This window comes from Polyodon spathula, chromosome 5 (assembly GCF_017654505.1).
Source record: "Polyodon spathula isolate WHYD16114869_AA chromosome 5, ASM1765450v1, whole genome shotgun sequence".
Lineage (NCBI taxonomy): Eukaryota > Metazoa > Chordata > Actinopteri > Acipenseriformes > Polyodontidae > Polyodon > Polyodon spathula.
The window spans coordinates 75,764,689-75,791,340 of record NC_054538.1 but is presented as its reverse complement, the minus strand read 5'-3'; the positions used below and the strand labels follow the sequence as shown (position 1 = coordinate 75,791,340).

Here is a 26,652-nt window from a genome sequence, read left to right as displayed (position 1 = left end):
TTTTAAAGCATATCTGTATGGAATATATGGTCAAAAAACTGTACTTGCTCTAGCTACAAACTAAGTGGGTCATCTGTCCCCTGTCTTTTTAAAAAATTTTTTTTTTACCATTTTCTTTCTAACTCGAATTTAACAATACTGCCTGAACCAATATTGTTAGATACCAGAATGCCATATTAGAAAAAAATACATTCTGTAGGCATTACTAAAATAACGTTGGAGGATCAGCCCTCATTGTATATGAGACTTTTTCTTTTGTGCGCCTCGGAATATTGTTCCATCTTTTCTTAATCTCCTCCACTGTTCTTTTGCCTACACTCTAAGAAGTAAAGGATCTCATTAGACCCTTGCTTTGCCACTGTGGGGAGACGTTTTTAGGTGCATCTAAGCCATTTTTTTGCATGGATTCTATATTCTCTATTTGCAGACTTTCTGTTTTGTCATGTAAGCTATGAAACATGTATTGGAAATTGGAGTTTGCAAAAAATACGATACTGGTATTATAAACCGTAATTTACAAACTGACTTGATCAGAAGGGTCAAAAAATGAGCTCTTTGCAAAATGTTATTACATGTTTCTTTGTCCTAGAAAACAATGCCTCCTTCTTGCTGCAGACGAGTCTCCCACATCACCTTGGCTTGTGTGTAGCCTACTGTCTGACTGCGGCAAATTAACGCTTGGTTTTCAGTTCTTAAAATAATCACGCAAATACAAGGCCCGCAATTACCGGCAGCTTTAATAAATTAGATGGAATACTTAACTGATCTCATCTGCAAAATCCCCTCCCAATTTTAGCAATTTCATTCAGAAACACCCCATAATTACATATGCATATACAGAATTGCATATGCATCAAGGGCTAAAGCGCACAGAGACATTGCCCCCACAAATCACGTATTAGTTGTGTGTTTATGCCATTGCGTGTGTTTTACAAATCCCATCCAAGAATTCAGAACCCTCAGCACCCATTTTATGGTCGTAAAACATGCACAATCCTTTCATAAATCTGGGCCTTAGTGTTTTGAAGCAGTCCTAGATGGAACTACATATATTTTCTTTTATTGCTGTTCTTTATTCATCATGGCATGTTTTATTAACTCCTGGAGCATCATAAGCACAGCACAGAAGAGAATTCTCCGTACATTTTTTGTTAAGTGCAGTTGACGGTTTAGCAAGTGTCTTGCTGCCTTTGGGCCAAAAGGTTTGAAATCCAAACCCTAGTCCGAAACAACCTTGACATACCCCTTGGTTCACTAAAGTGCTACACAGTGGAGATGGCTTTCTGCTGAGATACGGGGTTCTTGGATGCTGTGGGTCTCTTGGCTGTAGCTGCAGAAGAGCTGGCATACCAGCTGTAGTCAAATAATTCTCAAAGAGCTCACTTTCTCCAAAAAAAGTCAAGATAATTTTATAAAGAAGGATCTTGCATGCTAAAAAAAAGAAAGCTATATACAAATCTGTAAAATACAGAATTTGGATAAAAACTGAAAAAAATTGCTAGTGTCTATAGGCTATAGAACCCTCTTGGGCAGTCATGTAACAGGGTTATTCAAAATTAACATTGGCCAGAATCTCAAAGCTTTTGTTTGAGGGTTTGTTTGTTTTTCTGTTTCAGGAATAAAAAACAAAACAAAAACAAAAAGCTTAGAACAAGAACAACAACAACAAGAGGAATTTACTCAGAAAAAAAGAAAAAAAAGATGTTGGTAATGGCTTACTAAATCCCTCCACCCCAATGTTATACATTTCTTAAAAGACCAGTAAGTTGCCTCTGTGTGCATGATGTCATTTCATCAAACATTTATATCCCATTCCAGCGTGGATTTTGGATGACCTTTAAACAGAATATGGATATGATGCACGGTTATCTGCTCAAATAACCTTCATTTCATTTCAGCTCTGCTTCCAATTTTGTCAGGAGATTGAAGGTGACACATATCAAGAGATCCACAACATAATTTTCTTTTTTGTCTACAAGGAGTATAAACAAATTAAATCTTATATGATACTATTTTTAGGGAGGACTAGAGCATGTCATATTGTCTATTTTTTCAGGTGTTGCTTTGCCAGTCAATGCAACCACCTTGATATACTGTACACATATTGAATACACTTCAAAGTACATATTTTTACTAAATTGCACGTACATTTTGCTATAATATTCACTACATGCCATAAATGCACTCTATGATCGTCTAAATGCAGCACACTCTATCTAGTACCCAACACAATTCATGCAACAGAAGTCAATGTAATGGCAATGGGACTTTTATAGTTGCCAAGCCTCTGGGACAGTGTTATATAATCCAGTTACAAATTGCATATCATTTTAACTTTGCATGTGCACTAAACTGTGGATATTGGTAAGGACATGGTGGAACTTATTTCAGCCTGCATAGACACGCTATAAAGAGATCTAAATTTAGGCATTCGTTCATGTACTCTATGACAGGATGTAATTAAGCCAGACAGGTGTAAGTAGAGAGCCTGCTCTACAGGAGACTGAATCTTTCTATTTATCCACAGCCTGTCCAACTATGCCATCACATCTCAGGAAGCACCTCGAGCAACAATCTTACAGAACCACACTCTCTTCATGCTAATCCTTTGCCACCTTCTCTTTCCACTCATAGACAGCAGTATTGCTGTATTTGAAATTCCAGCAATAGCCAACACACATTTTTAACCTGGTCAGGGCTTATTACTGCAGTGAACTGCAGCATTATACAGTACTTCATAAATTTTATTTATTTAATTTTATTGTACAGCATTTTTTGACATTGCAATGTTTAATGCAGCCTTCTTTACGGGAAGGTAAATCTAGTTAATGTGGACTTGTGACAGTTAGATCCAGTAAAAGTGTCCCAATTCACATATTGTCCCCCAAGAAAAATAAATAAATACAATAAAATAAAATAAAACACCAGTTACTGTAATTTCCAGCATGCTGTCCACACTGCTTAAAATAAATAGTATTCTATCTATCAAAAGTAAAGTGTTGTTTTAGAATAGCTTATATATAAATATTAGTAACAAGTGATCATTTACTGAAATGTCCAGTATAATTTTTTGCAAACAAGGTTTAGTTGCTAAGCCATGATCGAATGTTCCAAATTACCCGTGAAAACTGTTCATATTAGCATACAGTATTAACATTTAAAATATAATACAGTTATAACTATAGTAATAACAGTATACATGCTTCAATCCCTTTAATTGTAAGGTACACTCAGCTGTTTTAGGCTACAGTGGCGACCTAATTCAAGCCTTCAAAAATTCTAAAAGGTAAAACGCAAGGGACTTTTTCAGAGAAATAATTAAATTAAAAAAGGGGTAATCTGAGCTGCCTTCACGTCACACTGAAAATATTACTACTACTACTACTTTAAAATTCAAAAGGTATTGACACTACTAATAATAATCAACTCTAATAATAATAATAATAATAATAATAATAATAATAATGTATATTGACTTTGGGGCTAAGAGTGATAAAAATAGATCTGCCTTCATTTTGTATCATGTCGCTGTTTCTATCTTCATGTTGTCAGCACTGGATTCATATGTGTTTTAAAATGCATCATTCTTGGCCACAGCTAACTAGAGTTTGAGCTGTACATTAATAGGAAGGGGATTTCAATGCCCTAGATCCTCCTTCTAATTCTGTACAAGTTCATTAATAATTTCCTACCAGAGTTATTGGGATTTCAAGAAAGTGTTCCAAATATGTAAGTTCCATCTAGACTGCAGGATTTTACATTTTCTTCACCTCTTTGTCAATGACTTCACTTTCATCTTACAGGGCATTTTACTTGGCCTGTTAATGTTTTCATACGTGAGGATAAGATACAACAAGAGATAGAAGGGGTATCCACTGAAGAATACATGAATGTTTTTACATGTTCATAAAAGGTGACTTTTCATGTAACAGGCTCATCTGCATTTGTGGTTATAGAGCTTTTAACCTCATCTCATCTCACCGACAGGGGACATAACGCATCACGCAACACTGCCTGTTAAACTTCGAAGCAATAACAAAGTTCCCTTTTTATTTTCTTTGTTTTGCAGCAGGTCGTTTTGTTTTCAAGGCTTGGTTTCCAAAATTGAAGCAAACGCATCCTGCCTCAACACCTGTGTTTTTGTTTTTTCCTATGCAGTAGGTATTACAACATTAACTCTATGCTAGAAGTGTGAGCCTCTGCACTTTGGGTCCTTAGATCCATGTCCTTAAAACTTTTCAGACAAGCATTCCATGCACCTTAATGGATTGCTTTTACAATCCTTAAATGAGAATATAAGCTGTAGTTTTACTTAGCATTTACTAACACATACAAAAGCTACTTCCATATTACAGCAGCAACTCATAACAATAAAGTATGAGAATGCTTAAGTCTTCAATTTGGTGGGAAGAAAAAAAAAACGTGTGATTAAATATGAGAGTTCTAAGAAAGCCTAACATGCTGAAATGAATGGAAAATAGACATAGTTTGAAACTCAAATTTTAAAGATAACTCCATGCTTAAGGTGGAAGTTTGTGCTTACATTTCCATGTAAAAAATAATCCAGAATACCCGAGGAATGTTATTATTCACTGTGGATAATGCCACTGCTCCAATTTCACATAGTGTGGGATGAAATCAAACCTCATTACACAATATGTGACAAGCACTTTAATAATGGAAGCACAGCTGTATCATGAAATACAATCTCATTTCAGACTGTGCTTAAGGCAGATCCCAAAACCTCTGTTAAAAACATTGCAGACCAACTTGTTTTACAGGGTGCTCAAGTCTGCAAGCTCAAACTGGATGCAATGATCATGCTAGCTACAGTCTTGTTGCTTCTTTACTGTTAATTTAACAAGTTGTGGATGTCCCTCATGTTATACCTGTTGGCCCAGCTTCCAGAAATTAGTTAAACTAACCCAACACCCCCCCCCAAAAAAAACATTCTGTACTGCAATAATATAAGTGATCTGTAAAGTCTGCTACGAGAAATGAACTCTGATCTACCGTGTTCATCCTGAAAAGAAACAGAATGCTGCTTGCAACAATTTGTTGTGGTGTTCTTCCAGATAGCCAGAGGTGTTTTCAACAGGAAAACCACCACAAGACCACCAGGCAAACTACTCACATGAAAACCAAATTTCCATTGCTTTTCTTTTGACCCTTTTTAATGGTATATACAGTACTATTTTTCTTTCTTTTTCCACACTGGCTGTAAATCAAATAACTGCCACATTTACCTATTTGTCATCTTTTTTCTCCCCCACCACGAATAACACTGTAACTATTAACTGCAGTTAGGTAATTACAATTGAATTTGAAGGAACAGAATAGTATTCACGATAACATAAATTCATCATGGAGAGACAAGGATATAAGCAAATTATTAGGAAATACAAAGGCAGGGCATACAGTTCAAACATGTTGGGAGCTTGTTTTAGTACATTCAGTGAATGCCTTTGTTGAATTCGTACACCTCGATGAGATAAATGAAAACTGTGGATTAGAATGTCATGTTCTCCATCTGTCTCCAACCCTGCATTAAGCCAGAGTACAATTGAGGGGTCACTCAACTAGAACAACTTAGCATTGGCCTCGACAAGTAGGTGTTCTCATTCATCACTGTTGTTATCTATAATGAACCCTATCTGCTTGGATTCTCACCATATGCTTTGATACTATTTGGGGAAGTGGCTATTTGCAAGCCAAATGCTGTGATTGAAATGGCACGCCGCATGAGACATTTGGCAGTGTAATATGTTTCAGGCATCTGTCACATTGTATATGTTTTTACAAAATTTCCTAATCTAAACAACCACAAATGCTACCAGCTACTCACAGTTCTTAAATATTCATGTTGATGTTACAGCTAAATAATTCTTATCACATTCTAGCAGATTGCTTGTGAACACAGAGTGGTGAGACCCCCTAAAAAAGTGGGGGTTTTTTTGTCTTTTTTTGTTGTAAAATAAAATTATAGTTGTCTCTTTAAATACAAGCACGTCAGTGCTGAATTATGTTTGAGTACAAAACAAACTACAGCAAAACAACTGGCACGTTATTAAGCTGAATGGAACAACCTCTGATAGATTCAGATACATCAATAGCTTAGCTTTGCCAGTGCACTAACACAATTAGTCTTGCAAGGCTATCCAAATTAGCTAAGCTATGAAGCAGCTCATTAATAATATGCACTAATGGGAGTGGCATATTGAAAGTGCAATGCTAGTCCCTGGTATTATAACAAGTAGATTGCCAAACCAATGAAAGAACGATGTATATTTGCAAGGACATTTGATTGCTACTGAAGCGATTCACATTGCAAAGCACTTCATTCCATGAGCGTAATTGATATCATAATGTTTATATCTAGAAAATTGAAAAGAAAAGTACAATGATCTCTATAATAAAACCATTAACAGGCAGATTTAGAACACCAGCTGTCTATTTCACATTTATATTGTAATGTAAAGTTCAATTTCAAAGTCCCTTTAAAACACTAGTGGATAACATGATCATTTGACATTTTAAAAGCCCTATACTATGGATGGTGTCATTTTATTATTATTATTATTATTATTATTATTATTATTATTATTATTATTATTATTATTATTATTATTATTATTATTTATTAATTAATTATTTTCCTTCATGAATAAAATATCCAGCTGTCTGATTGTAAAATAACTAATGCAAAACCAGATAGTCATTCCCATTTGTTAAATCACCTTTAAACACCTTAAACCACCTTGTAAGACTGCTCGCACTCTCTCTCTCTCTCTCTCTCTCTCTCTCTCTCTCTCTCTCTCTCTCTCTCTCTCTCTCTCTCTCAAAGGGTTGATCTTATGAAATGGCATGAGAAGAGGCTAAACACATAATCTACAAATCTTATTCCAGATTTAAGGTTTGATAACACCCCTCACACATGACTTAACCTAAATAAATTGCTTCTATTAACAAAATCAGCCAAGTGTAAAAAACCAAAAGGGCTGTTGAGATGTCAACAGTGTCACCCTACCATGTTTAATAAGGTTAAATGGTTTTAAAAAAAAACAGCACTCTGCAGACAAAATGGAGGCAAAATATGGAATACAGAACTTCCAAAATGGGAAAATTCTGTGCAGACAATGCTGATGTAAATCAAACCTGTAGAAATAGCATCGGTTTCTGACTTGCTTTTAAATAAACACATAAAATAAAGTAATAATACAATAATACAAATTCGGGCATCAACAGTATAACCCATTCCATCCTCAATATTCGGAACCCTGCACAATGTATCAAAGAGGGTATTCTTGTTTGTAAGTATTATAGAAAAGTCATGAGCACTCTACATGCCAGGATTGTATCTACTACACCAGCTGGGTGATTAGCATGAAACCAGGATAAGCATGTTCCGGTCCCCCAGTTGCTGGGATTTCCAGCAGTGTTCCTTCTGATATGAAGTCACGGCAATGGCGCGTAGGTAGAGTTTACTGGCAGGTCTCACAGCACATAGAAAATCAACAGGGCTGCAGTCCCTGCCACTATGGAGAGATTCCTCCCACAGCCTTTACTTTTCAACTTCCACTTTGTAAATCAGTCTCTATGATCAAAGGGCTACCCTGTGTAAATGCAAGCAACCCACCCACCAACCTCACTTTCAAAGTCTAACATTTAAGCGTTTCAGAGGAAAACAAAGCTACTAAGTCAGCTCAATTCATCATTTGATAGGGCTGTAGAGAAGAAGGTGTTTTTTGGACAGCTGTGCCAATTAGAAGCTTCTGTTGTAAACTTCCAGGTTGAAAAAAAAAAGTGCTTTTTATTTTCTTTGAAGGTAAGTGTTCTAAACCTTCTGCTGCTGTTCCTGCTGCCATAGCAAGTCCTCTTTAAAAAGAAGGGGCTCACTGTTGAGTGTAACATCTGCTATGTTAGGTTTTGTATTACAGCAAGGATGCTGACAAGGATCCGGAATGAGATTCACAATTAAAGCGGTTTTATCAAACCAAAAAAATAAATACAATAAATACATAAATGAATACATAATTAAAATGGAGTCTACACTTATTTCAAACCATGCAGCTACAAAAAAATTAAAAAAAAACATATTTTGAATTTCAGCAATAAACTAAAGTGTTTAACCTAGTGTGATTTACACCTTTTGAAAATGCTCATCAGAAGCTTTAGCTAAAATAGAGAATCTCATCCCCATAAATAACCTCAAACTGCACCTTCTGCAAACATTCTTTCCTTTGGCAAGCTGTCTCATTTATGACAATGAGGCTTACACCATTGTCAATGGGATAGCAAATACAATATGTGTGCACTAACAATTGTGGTTTAATCATTAATATCATGCTGAGGAAAACCATGAGAAAAATGTTATCAGGGGTGATGTACACAAATGGCCTGTTGTGCGAAAGAAAAAACAAGTTCAAGTGATCCAGTCTTTCTTTAGCTGTTATCTCTGCCTTGTGTCTTAAAGGTCCACCACGCACTTTGATACTACAGGTAATTAAATGCTAAACTTTCATCAGAGAAAGTGTGAAGGTACCTTCCTGACAAATGAAGCCTGCCTCTCACAAGAGCCTCTCTACCAACAGTCCTAATTATCTACCCATCTTTGGACTCCCATACATCACATGCACACAGCTTTATTTCTCTCCACCCACTGCCAGCTCTGGTCAAGTCATTTCTCTATCTTGCACTGAGATTTTCCCTCAATAAACAAAGAATAATAAAAAGAGACCCTGCACCTAGGCAGTGTTCATTAGTGTCTGTTGTCAAATTAGACAACCAAGATGTTACCTGAAAAATGTGATATTGTGTTGATGAGCAAGTATGAAAATAAATGACAAGCCTACAGTAACTCACTACCTCACACCTAACAATCAGGTTTCCTAGCCCATGTACAAAAGGTAACCATTTGCACATCTAGTTCTTATCACCTTGTCTCGCTCAAAGCATCTGCATACTTTCAACAAAAAAAAAAAAAATGTACTTGACTGTCACCAAAAACAATCCAACTAGGAAATACCAAATGCAAAATTAATAATGCAGTATGATACAATGCTATTGTTTGATACTTTTTTCTCTCTTTCTCATCCTGCTGGCTTCTTATACATTAACATGTTTCCAGACACCTTAAAACCAAAGATGGGACTGCACTGCCCATGTCCAGTTTTGCATGTTCTCTTTTGCAACATAAGGTATTCTTAGCGATTTAGAAAGTCAGTGGAAATACCCCATTTCCACTGACTATGTGGAATACCCCTATGTTAGTTATGTTCAATGGTAAATTAAAATGTATTATCACAGCTTGTTATCTTTTTTACATGTTTTGCCACATTCAGTCTTTTACACACTTTCTTGCTTTTCTCAATTACTCTTACTAGGAAAATGCACAGCACACAGAAAAAAAACTGTTCTCTATAAAACTGCACCAGATATAAACACATGTGTATTTGCAAAAATGTAAAATCAAATTAGTGTTAAGCTGTAAACTCTCCTAGAACTAGTATCCACGTGGAGCCTTTCAGAAAGCAAAAACATTTGGCTACAACTTTGGCAAACCTATTACTTTCATTTTGACCATGGTCTAATGAATTCCTTGTATAACTAAAAAACACAAATTTCTTATTCGACAGCTGCTCGCAGACTGCTTTACAGAACGGAAGTGATGGTGTGTTTTACCTTACTTAACATCCTTCTTGGGTAATATTGTGCTTCATTTCTCCCACATCCCCTTTCTTAATCTGTTTCCAGAAAGCTTGATGTCTAAATTGTATGTACTGTACGCTAAGTATTCCAGGAAATATTTTAATTAGCACAGATTATTTTACTGTATAAAATTGGGAAGGGCAATAATAAAGATAAATATGCTATTTTTTTTTCACTGTGCTAATCAAGACATAATTGCTTTCAAATGCATGCAGGTCAAGACAAAACATTCTCATCTGCATCATGTTGTGTTTTTTAATTAAATTCCGAGTAAAATTGCCAACTGCAGCCACACACTATAACAAAACCTAGTATGTCATTGTCTCTTGCCTGGAAATGCATGAATAGCTAATATTCAGACTATTATTAACAGTCGTTTGGTTAGTTGCCAAGAATCATTATAAATGTACCTTTTTTTTTTTTTTCATTGTGTTCAGTGCTCTTCCAGGCTATTAAGATTCCTAGCGCTAGCATACCCTTGACCCTTACACGCTGATGTGAATGCCATCATTTTGTATGAAGTCTGTGATGAGTTTATTGACCAATTTTCACACACACTCAAGGCAACCTGACAGACAAAGCCGTTCCAGCAAACTATAATTCTTTGGCATTCTAAAGGTGTCAGAGCTAAACCTGGGTCTCCTTGGCTACAGTAATCAACTCTCAGATGACTTCACTGGATTTATGCTCAAGTAGATGTAGCCTGAAAACAATTATCTGCAAGAGATTAGTAGCCAACACCATTACAGAAGCTGGAACCTGGTACGAAACACTCTGGGTCTCTGACCAGTCATGTCGTTTGGGGACTAAAACTCTTTACTGATTGTAATGCAGTGAGTTTCTAGTTCTTGTCTGTGCTTAAATATTAGGGTTGTGAGGAAAACACAATCCCATGTCTGCAAACGTAGCTGGATGCTTGTCACTGGTAATGTCACCAAGTCAAGAACAAACTACAGCTGTCTACTTACTATCTACTGAAGCACCACAAACCTCAAGATGCTTTTTTTTTGAGCAGCTGAAGTCCCAGCAGACTTGAGATTCATGCAGAGACTGCAGCAAGCTTCCATCGTCCCTAGTCTGGGGATTGACTTTCTTGTGATGCAGATGATGTCTGCCTCCTGAGTGCGAGGAAGACAGAGCGCAATGCTGAACTGGGGAAGGTTATTGACAGCTGTACAGTATATGAGCTCACACCTGCCCCCCAGTCACTTCTCTATCAGCATGTGGCATTATTTAAAAAATATGATGGAAAAGGTCAATTTTTATATCAGAGAACTCCTGCTTTGGGGGTAGCATGACATTTTTTTTTTTTTTTGGGGGGGGGGGGGGGGGTTGCTAAAAATAAAGCAGTGAATATCCAATATTTTCAGGCATTACTGAACCGTCTTTTAAAATGTTTTCTTTAAGACCGTGAATATGCCTCAGTCCCATTGTTCCATTTTTCTAATGCTGACATCCCCATTATGAATGTGCTTCATCATTTCTCAATCATTTGTTTTTCTACACATTTATTAAACTCCGGTTTGCGACCAGAATGTTGAAAGCATTTATTTCATTTTTCCTAACTGCCCAGCCATGTGTCCCCCTTTTTTTTGGAATGCCCAAAAGTCCCTTCAGGAGGACTGCACATCAATGGGTGTCATTCATTCCTGCTGGGCAGCCAGTCGCCCTGTTAGCCCCAAGTAAACCTGAGAGCGGATATTGCCAAGCTACTGAACCCTGAATGAATAGGAGTTCAGCTTGTCAGGTCTTTGCATGACATTGCCTGTCACCTGACTAGCAGGGGGTTGCTGTGGTGATTACATGCCAGTGCCTGGACTATTTTCAAGATACAGATGGGGAAATGCACAACACTTTGGTGTTAGAAAACTATAAACAACCCAGGGATTTAATTCAAGGGATCTTAAGTCTTCCGAGGTTGTTTATTTCTAGTTTCATAATATTAACAGAATAGATTATCCCTTGGCTTTGGACGGGTAATGCATTAGTTCCTGCTCAAAATCAGTTTGACACCTAAGGAATTAAAAACATGTACATATGATTACATTAAAATATAATAATGTGAGCAGACATTTTTTAGAGGGCATTTCTGAGATTACAATGAATGTCTGGCAAATTAGGAGGACTGAGTCTAATGACAAACAGTTCAAGCAGGCATTGGCCGCTTGTTATGCTGGGGTACCAGGTGCATTCTACTTTGCCTCCCATGGCAGGGGGTCACTTTAAACCCAAGTGATGCTGCATACAGTTGATGAGCATTTGAGAAAGTTCAAGAGAGTGCACGATGGAAATAATGCAATGGTCTGGTTTTCTTGTGCATTTCTTCTCCCTGTTGTTTCATTTCTACTTGAATGGTTGCTAACAGAGTGCAACAGTGTTCATAAGCCACCTTTGGAAATGAGTTCCCAGAAACTTGGCATGTTCACTAAATCTAATTAGCCTTTTTGTCATTCGTCTTTTCTCATTAGCTGACTCAGGGCTCTGGTGGCAAGGGCAACTGCAACACTGATGTCGGCGAGTGCCCCATTGCAAGTGATACAGATGAAGCATTTGGGCAGAGCAATTTGGCATTGGACAAACTGTCAATCCAACCCAGCAGACAAACCTGACATAACTGTGTGAACGAAGCTGAAGCCTGGAAAAGCAATTACTATAACGATATAACGTGTTGTTTTAAATTTCTGCCTTTGCTAACACTGTCCCGTTTACAAAGGGTCATTGTATCTATGAATCTCCTACATTAGCTGTAGTCACAACAGAAGCTGTGTTTCACGGTCCTTATCGCTGAGATCTCTCTGATACACAGCTTACACCATATTGTGTAAAATAATACTTGTTGGAATCTTGCTGATAAGGTGTGTGGGTAATAACTTCATACATCGCCCAGGCTGATATTAACTAACTCATTCTTGTAGCACCACAGACCAAAGGGTTTGATTTGGCATCACAAACTCCACTTTAATAAAATGCATCCCTCGCCTGCTTTATATCATCTTGACAAGTCAGTGCAACTGACTATGTCAGGACTTGCTTGTTTTCCTCAAGACTCCAAGCTTGTTCAAAAGACAAATGCTGCTTTTTTGGGTTTTTTTTTTTTTTTTGGTATTTTGTCCCCTGCATAATCTTTTGGCTACTTTACCCAAACACAAAATAACAGATTCTAAATGTAATTGTTGCCTTAATCAAAACACCAACACACATCAATGAAAATGTAATTGGTACAAAACTTGTGTATACAACATGATACTGATAAGCAGGTTTATTCAATGATATACCAACAAAGATATAACTAGTAAAAGGGTGCACAATGACAAACATGTACATGTAGCAGGGAAGCAGGAGAGAGTCCTGCACATTATTAAAAGGGGCAGGGAAAAGCCCTGCTTGTATATATGTTTTGTTGTTGTTGTTGCTGTTGTTGTCGTTGTTGTTGTTACTGATTTAGTATTTATTTAAGAACAGGGTACTTCCCACCCTGTGCATATTTTATATTTACTTTTGTATTATGATTTATTAGGTGTAAATATGACGGCGAAAGCTGTGTTATTGTTTATTTGTATTTATTTAAAAAAGATACACAGAATCAGTGAAAGCGACCTGCCCAGCCTGACGTGTGCATGTTTAGGTTTTTTTGTGTGTGTTTGTGATGTTGTTTTGTTTTAATCTTTTATTTTGCTCTGTGAGCAAGTGTTTTTTGTGTTTAAATATTTAATTTATTTTTGTTCAAAATAAACGGAGCACACTGCGTCTTTTGCCATGACCTTGCCTTTGTTTTCTTCCTGTCTCCTGCCTCTGGCCTGACATCACCACCTGGTTATCCTGTTACAGAATGGAACCATATTCTACCAAAAAAAAATTAAAAATAGCTACACGTAACCCTATGTACAGTCCAAGGGATTCGTTTGTGCCGGATCGCACCAGATCCCAAGTCCAGTATCTTATTGTCTGAAAGACAACAATTAAAAAGTTTTCAAAAAATGCGAGTAAGAAAATGACTCGCTTGTTATACCCCCCATGTGGCAAAACATCAAACGGGCACTCTTAACAGCATCGTCACTCCTGTTCCTCAGATTAGCTGGCCCATGCTGGTAATGTTCAAATAATAGGCCACAAAACCTTGATGTGAGCTCCTGTAAATCAAGGGCAGTACATCGGGTTTAGAAACAAAACTGCTGTCCCTCTGCCTTAATTATAAGATCTGATACCTTTTTGTTTACAAATTAACCAAAGTACAATATGAAAATTGTAATACTAGTGTTGAGGAAAGACTCTACATTAGAACTATGTATCTCTTGATTAGAATTCATTGCACACAAACAAGTCAAAAAGGGATTAATGTGAATGTTTGTGAGTTCAGATTCTGAGGGCCATATTTACAAAAAGCTATAATTAGATCAATCAATGGTATTTGTATTTGCCACCGTTCTCATTTGTGACATGCATATAATATATAGTACTTACACAATAGCTTAACTTTGTAAGTAGAAGCATCATATAAATCTCAAATAATCACTCCCTATTATAGGATTCTGTTATTGAGCTGTACAATTTGCTTTCGGCTTGCTTGAGTAAATTTACCCAAAGGGGGGAAAAAACACTTTCAAATGTTCCTTCAGCTGAAACTACATTATCACAGTTTACACTTTAAGATTTTAGCTTTGTTGTCATTAGGTTGGCTGACTTTACAGGGATAAGACAGCAAATAATTAATAGCTTCATTTGCCGCTTCATACATCAGTTTCCTGGCTGCATATTTATGTTTTGAAGACATTAAGGAAACCATAAGCAGATTTTCTCATGTACCACTAGATTAGGTGTCAATCAAAACCAATGCTTCTGCTGGTGAGACCATGTAAACAGCTAACGTTGACAAAACTGCATATCGGCGATAGCGCCATTGTGTGTTTTAAAGGAATGACACAAGCATGACTGGTCAAGAGAGTCCTCATTATAGCTTTAATTGCAATCTGTTATGCCACATGTAGTTTTACATGAAAGCACCATATTGCATATAATATGCTGTATACTTGGGTATTCACCAAATTGGCAGACTTTCATACATTCATAAATTATATTAAATATTTTCATATTCACTGCCGATATGTAAGGGAATCTGTCTAGATTTTGAGTATCTACTCATACAGTATTTTCCAATAAAATGAAAGCCTCAAAACCTTATTGTCATACTGGCATATATCGAATGTTTAGAGTAGGCTTTAATTAAGATTTTTTTTTTTTAAACCCTCCCTTAGCCAGACCTATATTTGTATATAGTAAATGTATAGATTATATAGTAGATTGAATATTGTGGGGAATCCAAACGATGGACTGGTCATTCAATAAACAGGAATTCGGGAAATGGGAACAATAACTATAATAGAAGGATAAAGAAGCTTCTCTTGTAACTCCTGCTGCCTTGACCACCTTCTCTCCTAACTCCCACTGCCCTGACCAGCTTCTCTTATAACTCCCACTGCCCCAACCAGCTTCTCTCCTAACTGCCGCTGCCCTGACCACCTTCTCTCCTAACTCCCACTGCCCCAACCAGCTTCTCTCCTAACTCCCACTGCCCCAACCAGCTTCTCTCCTAACTCCCACTGCCCTAACCAGCTTCTCTCCTAACTCCCACTGCCCCAACCAGCTTCTCTCCTAACTCCCACTGCCCTGACCACCTTCTCTCCTAACTCCCGCTGCCCCAACCAGCTTCTCTCCTAACTCCCACTGCCCTGACCACCTTCTCTCCTAACTCCCACTGCCCCAATCAGCTTCTCTCCTAACTCCTGCTGCCCTGACCAGCTTCTCTCCTAACTCCTGCTGCCCTGACCAGCTTCTCTCCTAACTCCCACTGCCCTGACCACCTTCTCTCCTAACTCCCACTGCCCCAACCAGCTTCTCTCCTAACTCTCACTGCCCCAACCAGCTTCTCTCCTAACTCCCACTGCCCCAACCAGCTTCTCTCCTAACTCCTGCTGCCCTGACCAGCTTCTCTCCTAACTCCTGCTGCCCAGTCAATCATGGTCAATCATAGGTGGGATGTTGAGTTATTTTAGAGGATGATAGAGAGAATAAACAGGAGACCAAAAAGAAAATGACAGTGGCAGTGGAGGTTACTTTTCGAGTTTATCTGCATGACCAAGGAACTAACAGATGGATTATTCAAAAGTTTCGTATTTATCATATTCAGAAGTGATGCTTCACATATCCAACTTAGTTTTAATTGCATCATGTCTCTTGAGACCATTGATTACATAGTGAATGCACTACACAGTGCATCACTGATGAATTGAATTTCCCTGCAGCGGAAAATCAATTGATTTTCCATCGCTGTATGTCACATGACAGCGCTCACATTTATCGTTTGCTTAAGGTGTGATGACATCACAATTGTCTGCTGACAGGGCACTGGGAACTTCGACGGGTATGGATTTTCTTTTAACAATGAGTAAGAGATGCTCATCGCTTGAACGTCATTACATAGCTGTGGTATACATTAAGTTCCTAAGAGACAGGACGGTGCCTTTCTTTTATACCATCTTCCTTTTCTAAGCACGCACATAAATATGTTACAGCAGGCATCAGAGAGAACTGGTGAATAAGAAAAAAAATTCTTATTAGCAATGGCATTCCCAGGCACCAGATGCATAAGCCTTGGAAACAATGCAATCGCAAATTGTTTAAAGCAAAGGGGCTACGTCGTGATGTCATACTTTTTCATACACTTTCTTTGAATACAGTCAACCTCGGTTAACTTGACTGGTGGAGAACTAGGCACTGTCATTCCACGTGACTGATCTACTTGACACTCTTGTTTCACATGACTGACCTCTGACTGGAAACAGATCGTTCATTCATTCATTCGCAACTGCCAGGTGCAGCTGGTTACAGTATCAGTTCACAATGAATGAGAAGTGAAAAAACAGTTATATTTCAATTGGCTTTAAAGCTCTGATTATTCGGGATAACAAGCTTGTTAGCAGAACTTTCAAAGCATGTGTTTTTGCATGTGAAACAATCAAGAATATTTGATTTCTGTGTGAAACTGTAAGTTGTTTATTATTGTTTTTGCTCACTGAGTTAATTCTGTATAATGTACATTTGTTAACTTTTGCTAGTTAAGTTGTCAAATTACACAGTACAAGCCAATACCTAAAAGTATAGTCAACAGTTTGTGCAGTTTGTGGTTGGTTAGTTCTCGTAAAAATAATGTTGTAGTTTTTTTGGATTCATATGTAGTTATTTTATTCATTCTTATTTCAGTCGAACTATACGAGTTGTACCAGGTTTGTTCAGTTCTGTATACTGTAATTGACTCATTTACTGCAGTTCTTTCAACTGTTTTCATAAGAACATTTAACTAAAAATAAACTTGCAAATACTATAATACTGTAAATGTGTGAGTTATGTTACTAATATGCATGTTAATACCATGGCTCATGTGCACCCATGGTTAACTGAGTTAACCAAGACTGACTGTAATTTAGTTTTCATGGTTTTAAATAATTGCGTTTAATAATAAAACCTTTACATTAGGGTGTTTTTTTATAGTGTATTAACTATACAATACACCATAGAATAACACTATGTAACACAATTTTTGTTCCTGGGTAGTAAGTGTTATTTCCTAATTGCACATGCCTCAAAAGTATAGAAAATGGCTATTATTCCCCACAAACTTTGCTTTTGTGACCAGGACAGTGATATTTGAAAATATCACTACTTCCAATGGGAGAACGGGCAAATGTGTGTCTTTTCGTTCACATAAAGTCAGAAAAAAACAACATATGAATCCAAATTAACATATATTTATACTAAAGTAATACAAAAATGACTACAAAACATTTAGAAATGAGCAGTTTTTCGAGATTTTACGATTATACTGTATTTATATATTTAGTATAAATACATGTTAATTTGGATTCAAGACAAAAAAAAAAAAAAAAGACACACATTTGCCCGTTTTCCCATTGGAAATAGTGATATTTTGAAATATCACTGTCCTGGTCACAAAAGCAAAGTTTGTGGGGAATAATAGCCATTTTCTATACTTTTGAGGCATAAGCAATTAGGAAATAACACTTACTACCCAGGAACAAAAAAAAAAAAAAAAAAATTGTTACACGTGTAATGATACATGGTAGTAACCGTGTTTACAAATGGTTTATGAATACTTTAATAGATTATTGTAATACCATCATTAGGAAAAGGCGATACAGTGCTATCCCTTTATAACGCTGTAGTTGGCAGCAATAGTTAACAGACTGTGCTATTTGCGTTCCGCCTTGCATTATGGGGCAAATGGAAGCCATGACTGTACCGCCTTGTAACCTGTTCCGTAGTATAAAGGGCTACCTTATAAAGGTGCAGCACTGTACATTTCCAATCTATTGGCTACATTAATCCCTGTTTAATAATGAGGCATTTATTACATGGGAGACACAGTGTTTGGAAGCAATCCCAGCACCCTTAGCAAGAAACAAGCAATTGAATTACAGCAGAAAGCCAATCAGTCAGGAATAAGTGCATGTTACAAATGCTCTCACCTTTATAATTCTAAAATGAGTAATAAAGGTAAAAGCAATCCACTGTGAGGCATCACCTCATATATGCAGATAGAATCTGAGAAGTGCTGCATTACTGAACCCTTGCATTTATTTCCGAGCTGCAGATTAATTTTATCCAGATCGCTTGGCTATCTCAAATATTTTGTCTTTCATGGCTGGTGTTATTTTTAAGTATACTTTTTTTTTTTTCTGAGTGCCCTATTGTAACATATACAAAAGCCGATGCTGAATGGAGTTATCTGTGCTATATATTAATAGCTGACTTTTTTGCATATCTTTGAAACTCAAAAGGAGGGCAGAAGCGTGAGTCTTTTACAGCACCGTTACTACCTAGATAAGGAGTCATGCACATTCTCTTCAAACACAGAGAGTCTTACCATAGTATTTCTGGAGTTATTCAACAGACAGATATGCAGTAAACTCAGCTCCTGTGCCGCTCCCTCTGCGCTGGTCTTGAAAATATTGATTTTGAGGTAAAAGGAAATAAGGAGGTCATGAATCTATAATTCATATAAGTAACGGTATAGGAGGTGTTTTTTATTTTTTTTGCTGACATAGTCCGTGCCTGTTATTCTGGTACTGTCACCATATTTTGAATCTAAATCCAGTTTCTTTCATTCATATTTGTTTCAATTTGTGTTGAACTTTTACAAACACCAACTTCTTATAATAGTGAGTTGGTTGTTGAACAGCTGCATTGTTATAAAGCATAATTGTGTCGTGCCTTGTCAAGGATTAAGGCAAAATAAGCAGGTAAAAAATATGCTTAATGCATATTTATAAAGACTCGGATAGAGACATTAAGCAAATTATATCTAAGAAACCAAATCACTTTAGAGTTTATACTGCAGTAAATGTTTTGTTTTATAGCAGCAAAACATTGGTTTCCATGTCCACCCTAGCATTATTTCAGCTTGTAAAATAATCCTACATCTGTAAACCAATGTCAGCTTTCTATTGTACAGCTGTATAGATTGCTGTAAACAATGTACACAAGCACACCCTTAAAGAACTGCATCAGGCACTCTCAGGGATCACATCACCATTCACAAGCCTTAGTTATGCTCTCACAAACAAGCGACTTCATATTGTATGCATTCTCTCACTGAATAGTCAATGAAACAACCATTAAGCCTAATTACTGTATGTCATAACACCTTGGACAGTTTTACTCTGCCAAATAAATATGACAATAATTTAAGCTATAGGAAGTGACAACTGCTTTTCTTTACGGCTGTTAATGAGTGTTTACTGGACAATAAAAACCTAAAGCATTAATTGGATTTGTTTTTATTGTACACGGTACTAAACCAAAATCTGAAATGATTGCATAAACAGGTTGAATATAACTCTTTGTTTGGTTTTATATGACAACTGTAGACACTAATACTAATGGCTTTTAAACTAATAAAAGCAACTTGATTTGTTTTTATTGCGTATGGTGCTGAACAGAAATCTGAAATTATTTAGTATGTAAGGTAGGTGTAGCTGTTTATTTTGTTTAACATGATATTTACATATCAGCTGCAGATTCAAATATTAAGGGCTATTAAACAAATGTAAACTGTTTGATGGGTTATTAAATTGAAATTACAACTTCACCACTGAGAAATTTCAAATTGCATAACCAAATTGCAAGAGACTGCTGTCCACACATCTGCCACCATAGTAGATGTTAAAATAGCCAGGACTCCCAAATAGTGACTGCAATGTGAACAAACTGTTGTGCCTCCAAATGATGCAGGTTGGACCTGGCTTCAACAGATTGAATGCACACTGACAGAGAATAATTATGATAAGAATAATTATGGCATGATAAGTATGTACTGTAGTACTGTATTTATATTCTAATTAGGATGAGTACTTTACACGTTTTACTTGGGACTTGTCCAATATCAGAAAAAAAAAAAAACCTGCTGTTGGTTATAATTGGTTATATAAAGTCTTACAATGGTATATTGTACTATACTTAGTTCTATAAAAAAGTCACTTGAAGGGAAAAATAAAACAATTGTCACTCAAAACAAGAATGCCAAAGTCAGTGCCCCTTTCGAAACCAACCCTCTGTGACCAATTAGTGAGTGTTGCTGCCATTTACGTGCTGTCATGTACAGTACCTTACCAACCACAGCAAGACTGAACCATAGCGATCAATATTAAACCTACATCATTTACTGTAATTCTGTACGTTCCGGTTCTAAGTGCACGCAATGCATGTACCTTAAAGGGATGCATTTGAAGGCATTGACATATTCAGAATATTACATTTCTTACCTGTTAAATATTCAAGTATGTGTGTTTTCTATGGTTTTCTGTTGTTCTATAGGTTTAGATAAATAGGAAAAAAAAAAAAAAACATGATAGGATATTCAGCCTTTCATGCATGTCGATCTAATATGGGGATTCATCAAAATAAATAAATAAATAAATAAATAAATAAAAAATAAAAAATAATAATAAAAAATCTCTTCTAATCTTTATGTGGGGACATATGAGGATGCCATTTTCCCTCCACATAAAGCAATGGAAAGAAACTGAACTGAAACAAATATCAATGAAAAATATATTTATTACATCCAAAACTACCCCCACAGCTATTTTCAATATGTCATGCATGAAAAAGTTAACAATGACATATAGCTGTTAAATCTGTCACTTAAATTACAATAAGGCATCAATGCTCTACATTCTGTCGATTTAACAAGAGGCATTTTATATACCTACTGGAAGCAGAGATAAGGTATAGTCATGGCCGTAACTAGCTATGAGGACAATGAGGTCAATGCTCATGTACAAATTCTGGTAAAGTAATTTTCTCTGTTGGTTTGCTGTGTAACATAGATTTGGAGTTTGAATAGTAAATTCCAAGCAGTTATATAAATATTGGCAGCTATAGCATGAAACCTAAGTTTGACGTTAGTAGAATGCCATCTCTGGATCTGACAATGGGAAGAGTGATACAGTATCAAGGCAACTGAAGTTTTATTCACTTGTCTTTTTTATTCACAAAAAAATGTGTAACACACAGTATTTCTGTGTATTGCCTTAAAGTAAATTGAGTTTAATTGTTCGCAGTTATTGCCAATGAACTTGAACACAGCATTTATCTGTGAAACATTTCATGCCGTACTTATCTGTTGCATTTGCTTTAAAATGTGACCCTAAAGTTACCTATCAAATGTTTCTTATAAAAGTTGTTTTTTTGTGTTGTTTGGGAAGTAAAGATGTGAACATACTGCATTGCTTCTTAAACTTTGACTCTCGATTGCAGAGCTTCGCTGTGGTGCTGGAGTTACTTGCTCTTACATTTACCCTAATTATAGCTTACCTTGGGGAGGTGGGCAGCTGCTAATCCTGTCACCTGCTGCACTACAGTGCCCCAAAACCCACCCGCACCCCCCTCCTCTGTGTCTTAAGAGTAATAGCCTTGTGATCTGCAGGGTGTTGTATGCTATTTCTTTTTGACACTTTTTTTTATTAATATCTGAAGCCTATGGCACAACATTTCATTGTGTTTAATTTATTTTTTAGTGTTATTATTACTATAAAATTAGCTTTACGAGGTAAATTACATAATGACATAATGGCCAAGGCAATCAGAATTATTTCAGTGTGCAGTGGCAGATGCTTCTTGTATTGCTTTTCTGAGGGTGCTTTTGCTCAGACTTCCAGGCTTATGTAAAAGCACAGCACTAATGTAAACACATTTAATAAAATAACATGCTCCACCAAAGAAGCTCAGCCTCGGGTCTGCAATTTACAGAGATCACGTGGATGGGGAAGGCATTGGTAATCTAGAACTGATTTTATTAGCTGCGCGCTTAATACTATTTTGAGTCTGAATGTAAAATTCGTTAAGGATCAAAAACAGGGCCCTGTCTTGATATTCGCTAATATTATACTCTATAATCAGACAAGTGTAGATTAATGTTCTTATTAGAGATGGTGATGGCAATCGTGAGCAACTTGAAAGCCTTTTAGTGTTGCAATGCTGTATATGACCCAAGACCTCCCCATATTCAAACTAAACCCTACATATTATTTGGTCAGCAATGACATTTCTGAGAGGGAAATAATAATAATAATAATAATAATAATAATAATAATAATAATAATAATAATAATAATAATAATAATAATCAAAAGATTTCACAATATAAAACAAGATGGAATCTACAATAATTTAAATGATCTAATCTGGCTAGTCTTATACTTTTCCAATTTATTCCTAACTGAAATTTTGCTTATGGCCCTGGGGGTATGAGCAGAGCAGTTGGAAAACTAGAATGATGTACTATTAATGTGTAATGGTTATTCTTGTACACGTCCCTTACAATGGGAGAAGAGGGGGGTGTTCTCAACAGTCTTTGTGTCACAGTATGAACTGAAAATGGTTGACTAGAGAAGGCCAGTACTGCATGTACATTCAAACATATTAAGCAGGCAATTAAAACACAACATAGGTCTGCCAATATGAGAGGGAAAACCGTGCCATCCCAATGAGTTCCTTTAGGGAAAAAAAGTAATCTTGGACATCTGGTTGTATGTCAAGTTACGGGTCTAAAAAATGATACTGTTTTTGTTCTTGTACCTAAACTCCAAATCCAATCTCTTCAGCAATGACAGGGGGAGGAATATGCATTTCGTTGTGCTGTTTAAAGCTCAAAGTAATTGATGTGCTTGATTCTTTGCAAATCATTTCAAGGTTATTTTGTATATTTATGTTATGTATGCAGATACAAATTAAGAGTGGAACAACAAGAAGTTCATGATCCATAGCATACTGTACTAAATATTAAAATATTCCAGAATAGTGGCAAATGTAAATGTAACTCTCATGCAATGGCTGTGCACATACACACTAGTGGTGAGATTCAACTGGCTTTGTGTAGTTTTAAAGCAGATTCAATGTGACAAAAAAGCCATGAAGCATTGGGAATAACAGAGCAGCACTTGCGCTAAATATAGCACGGTGCTTCTATTAGCTTTTGATCTGAACTTATTAGGAACCGTGGCTTATTTCATTTTACCAACCAACGCCTTCTGTCATTTGGTTCCAATTTTTTGTGATTTTTATGCTTCCTATGCCTTTTGCAAGGAAAAAAAAAATACAAATAAAGGAGAGTCAATCTAGGGAAACCCAAGCTACAGTACCAGCTGACAAAAGGCAAAGACAAAATTTCCAACCAGGGTCTAATGACAAGAATATGAAATGTGACTTTCACACGTGGATTGACAGGTAGAGTGATGAACTGATAGAATAGTGGGCATGTTTTGTTCTTTCTTCCTTATTTGCTTATTAAAATGTGGAAATTCTGAGAGCCAGAGAAAGTATGGAAGTGCAAGACACAGTACTGTAAAATGTTCCTTTTTTTTGGGGGGGGGGGGGGGGGGGGGGGGGGGGGGGGGCGGACTGGTTTGAATCACAAAACTGAGAAGGTCTGCATAACCTAATTCCAAATATAAATATCTGACCATAACTAGAATGGCTTGAAATCAAAGTCCAATGAAAAAGTGTTTACTTTAATTTGTTATTACTCTCTCATGATAAACTTCAAATATGAATATGACACTTAGTTAGAACACAGCAAATGCTTCAAGGGAATTGTGTGTTACTGAGCTGTGAAAATATCAATGATCCTTGGCAGTAATTGTGCACTGTGCTACTTATTGCTGAACCTGATTTGTTAAATGCCATTTTACTCCAAAGGTGCTGTTATGCTAGCAACAAAGAGACTGCTGTCCTCGTTTACATGTACGCATAGTTCTTGACCAATAATGGCGATTGTGTCAACTGCAAAACAAAAAAAAAATTTTTTTTTCAATCCCCCCCCTATACCTATATATGACAATGTCCGTTTCCTCTCCGGGCTCCACCAATATGCTCTTTGTATTTTCTCACTCCCACTGATATATGTGTCCACCCCCGTTACGAACCGACTAAGATATACAATCCTTGCTCCATATAGGAATCCATCGGCTGTAGCCCCCGCGGAAAATTATTCGTTGTCCCGAGACTGTTTACCCAGATGAGCTTTTGAAGTGGATTAACAGAATATGGTCGCCTTGCATATCTTAAAGCTGACATCAGATTTAACATGCATTTCAAGAAAGTTATTACAGTACACATTTACTTTTTTTTTATTTAAAAAAAAAGTATAATAATGTATTACTGTTACAGAAATGAGGCCAAGGTATTAAATAGACATATTAATATGTAAAGGGGGCAATGCTTAGATTCTATATGTTGAAATATGTATTCTGTAGGTAGCGATCATCCATTTTAATAAGCAACAATATGACATTGAAAAGCAAGTGAGATACAGTAAAATAAATAAATAAAAATAAATACAGTTTCAAATGTAATCTTAAAAATGAAACGCAAATTAAGATTCTGAAGATATCTGAATGTATTCAGAAGAAATGGCATATAACATTGCATATTTTGCATACTAATCGTAGATAAAACAGTGGAACCTTTAGAAAAAGCTCAACCATCCTCCAAGATGCAGATGCTCTTAAAACAAACACAAAAAGCTGTACTTTCCTCTTAAGATTAGAGTACTTTTTAAAGTAAGAAAAATAATAAGAAAAAAAACATTTTTAAAGGATGCAATTAGGTGTATTAATCTCCAGGCACATTTCATTCCCTATAACGGAACACAGCTGAAGCAAAGGTACAAAACACATTTAAAGGATTCATTTTCGAACTTTACATGCTGCTTTTCAGAATATTAAGTCCAGAGCCATCCTATTTTAGCGTGCGAGTATATATCAGATGTTTTGAAGAGACATAAGCAATTAGAGGTTTGGAAACTAGCGCTTAGAATGCTCCTAAGAATAGCTCCATCGAGACAGGCTACAGCAGTATGAAACAACTGCAGTGTCCCCAGGTAGTACTGTGCACACAGAGTTATTGATACATGAGCAAGGTATTTTACAGACTCCAACACAAATCCATGCAATTAAATACCATAGTTTTAAGTGGAGGAGACTGTCTGAAAAGCCAGGACTTTCCCAAAGCGGTGTGAGTGTATGCGGTTGGTAGACAGAACGATGGATACAAAATCTAAATGAAACAAACTGAATAAACCTCCACACTTGGTCATCACCCATTCGGTTTATGCGGCTCATGTTTTATCCACTAGAGTAGACCAACATGTTGGCTAGTGCCTTCACAAGTGCATTCATAAGTGTAACTTGTATCAATCTGAGCGTTTTGTATTTATACATTATTTTCTGCATTGTATGTATGCTGGATGGAGAATTGTTTTATGTCTATCAACCAGTCTGATTTGCTGTTAGACAACTAGGTAAGATGCACTGGTTACTCCTGAATATTGTTTGAGTCAGATCTTAGCATAGAAGTTGTGGTTGAGGACAGTAATTCAAAAACCTCTGTAGATCAAGATTGCAAATGAAAGGCAAAGTAAATTACATTCAGTAGAGTAGACAAATGCAGTTCCAGAGGATTGCATCAACAGGACTGGTTATTAAAATGGCCACAGGGGAGCACTGTTAGCTATTTGATCACATTGGAGATAAGATGGGTACCACTTGCTGGTTAAACCCAATGAGACTCAGCATGGAAAATAATACTGAGCCCTTGCACATGCAAAGTAATATGAGAAGACACAATATGGGTTTTTTTTTTGTTTGTTTTTTTAAAGGCCCTACACTGTCTTCCTCAGGTATTCACTATTCACTTCTACAGGATGAATAAGTGCTGGGCTGGCATTGCTTTTTGATGGGGAGATGCATTTGTTTTCTTAAACAATAGGCTGACTGCCACATTGATAACTGACACCAAAATGTCAACTTAAATTGAAAGATTGCAGCAGAAGACTTAATACTGGACTATGCAGAACTGACGTGACCGAAAAACTAAACACACCACTAATATCTGGACACAATCCAAATTAGGACAGCCATTTTACAGTATTGTAGTGTTACTATGGCTATATTGGTGCAAGCATTATGATGCATGTTTTTAAATTCCGCAGAAAAGAATGGAATCCTAATTTTTAATTCACAAACTGCAATTTATTTTGTTTGTTTTTGCCTCAAATATGTATCATGATTCCATGAAACAAAATTGCTGGGAATGAAACAACTGTGTGAGGCATTAGGAGGAAAATATTTCCTTACTACTTGAACTGAATAAATGACAGCCATTGTGTGTGTGTGTGTGTGTGTGTGTGTGTGTGTGTGTGTGTGAGAGAGAGAGCGCGTGTAAGTGTAAGCTCAAAAATTCTACATGAATACCAATTGTTAAAGAGCAGGGGGTACCCTATCTCTACAAATGAAAGTGTCTTTATTAAGACCAGGAATGAAGGTTAGGTGTAACTGCCACCAGAATGTGACAGACATCAGACTGACAATG

General features: G+C 36.6%; 1 protein-coding gene across 30 annotated transcripts in view; it reads right to left on the bottom strand.

Moving 5' to 3' along the window:
* nrxn1a (neurexin 1a) overlaps positions 1 to 26,652 on the bottom strand; it is a 394,460-nt gene that overhangs the window by 122,975 nt on the left and 244,833 nt on the right. The window lies entirely within an intron of this gene.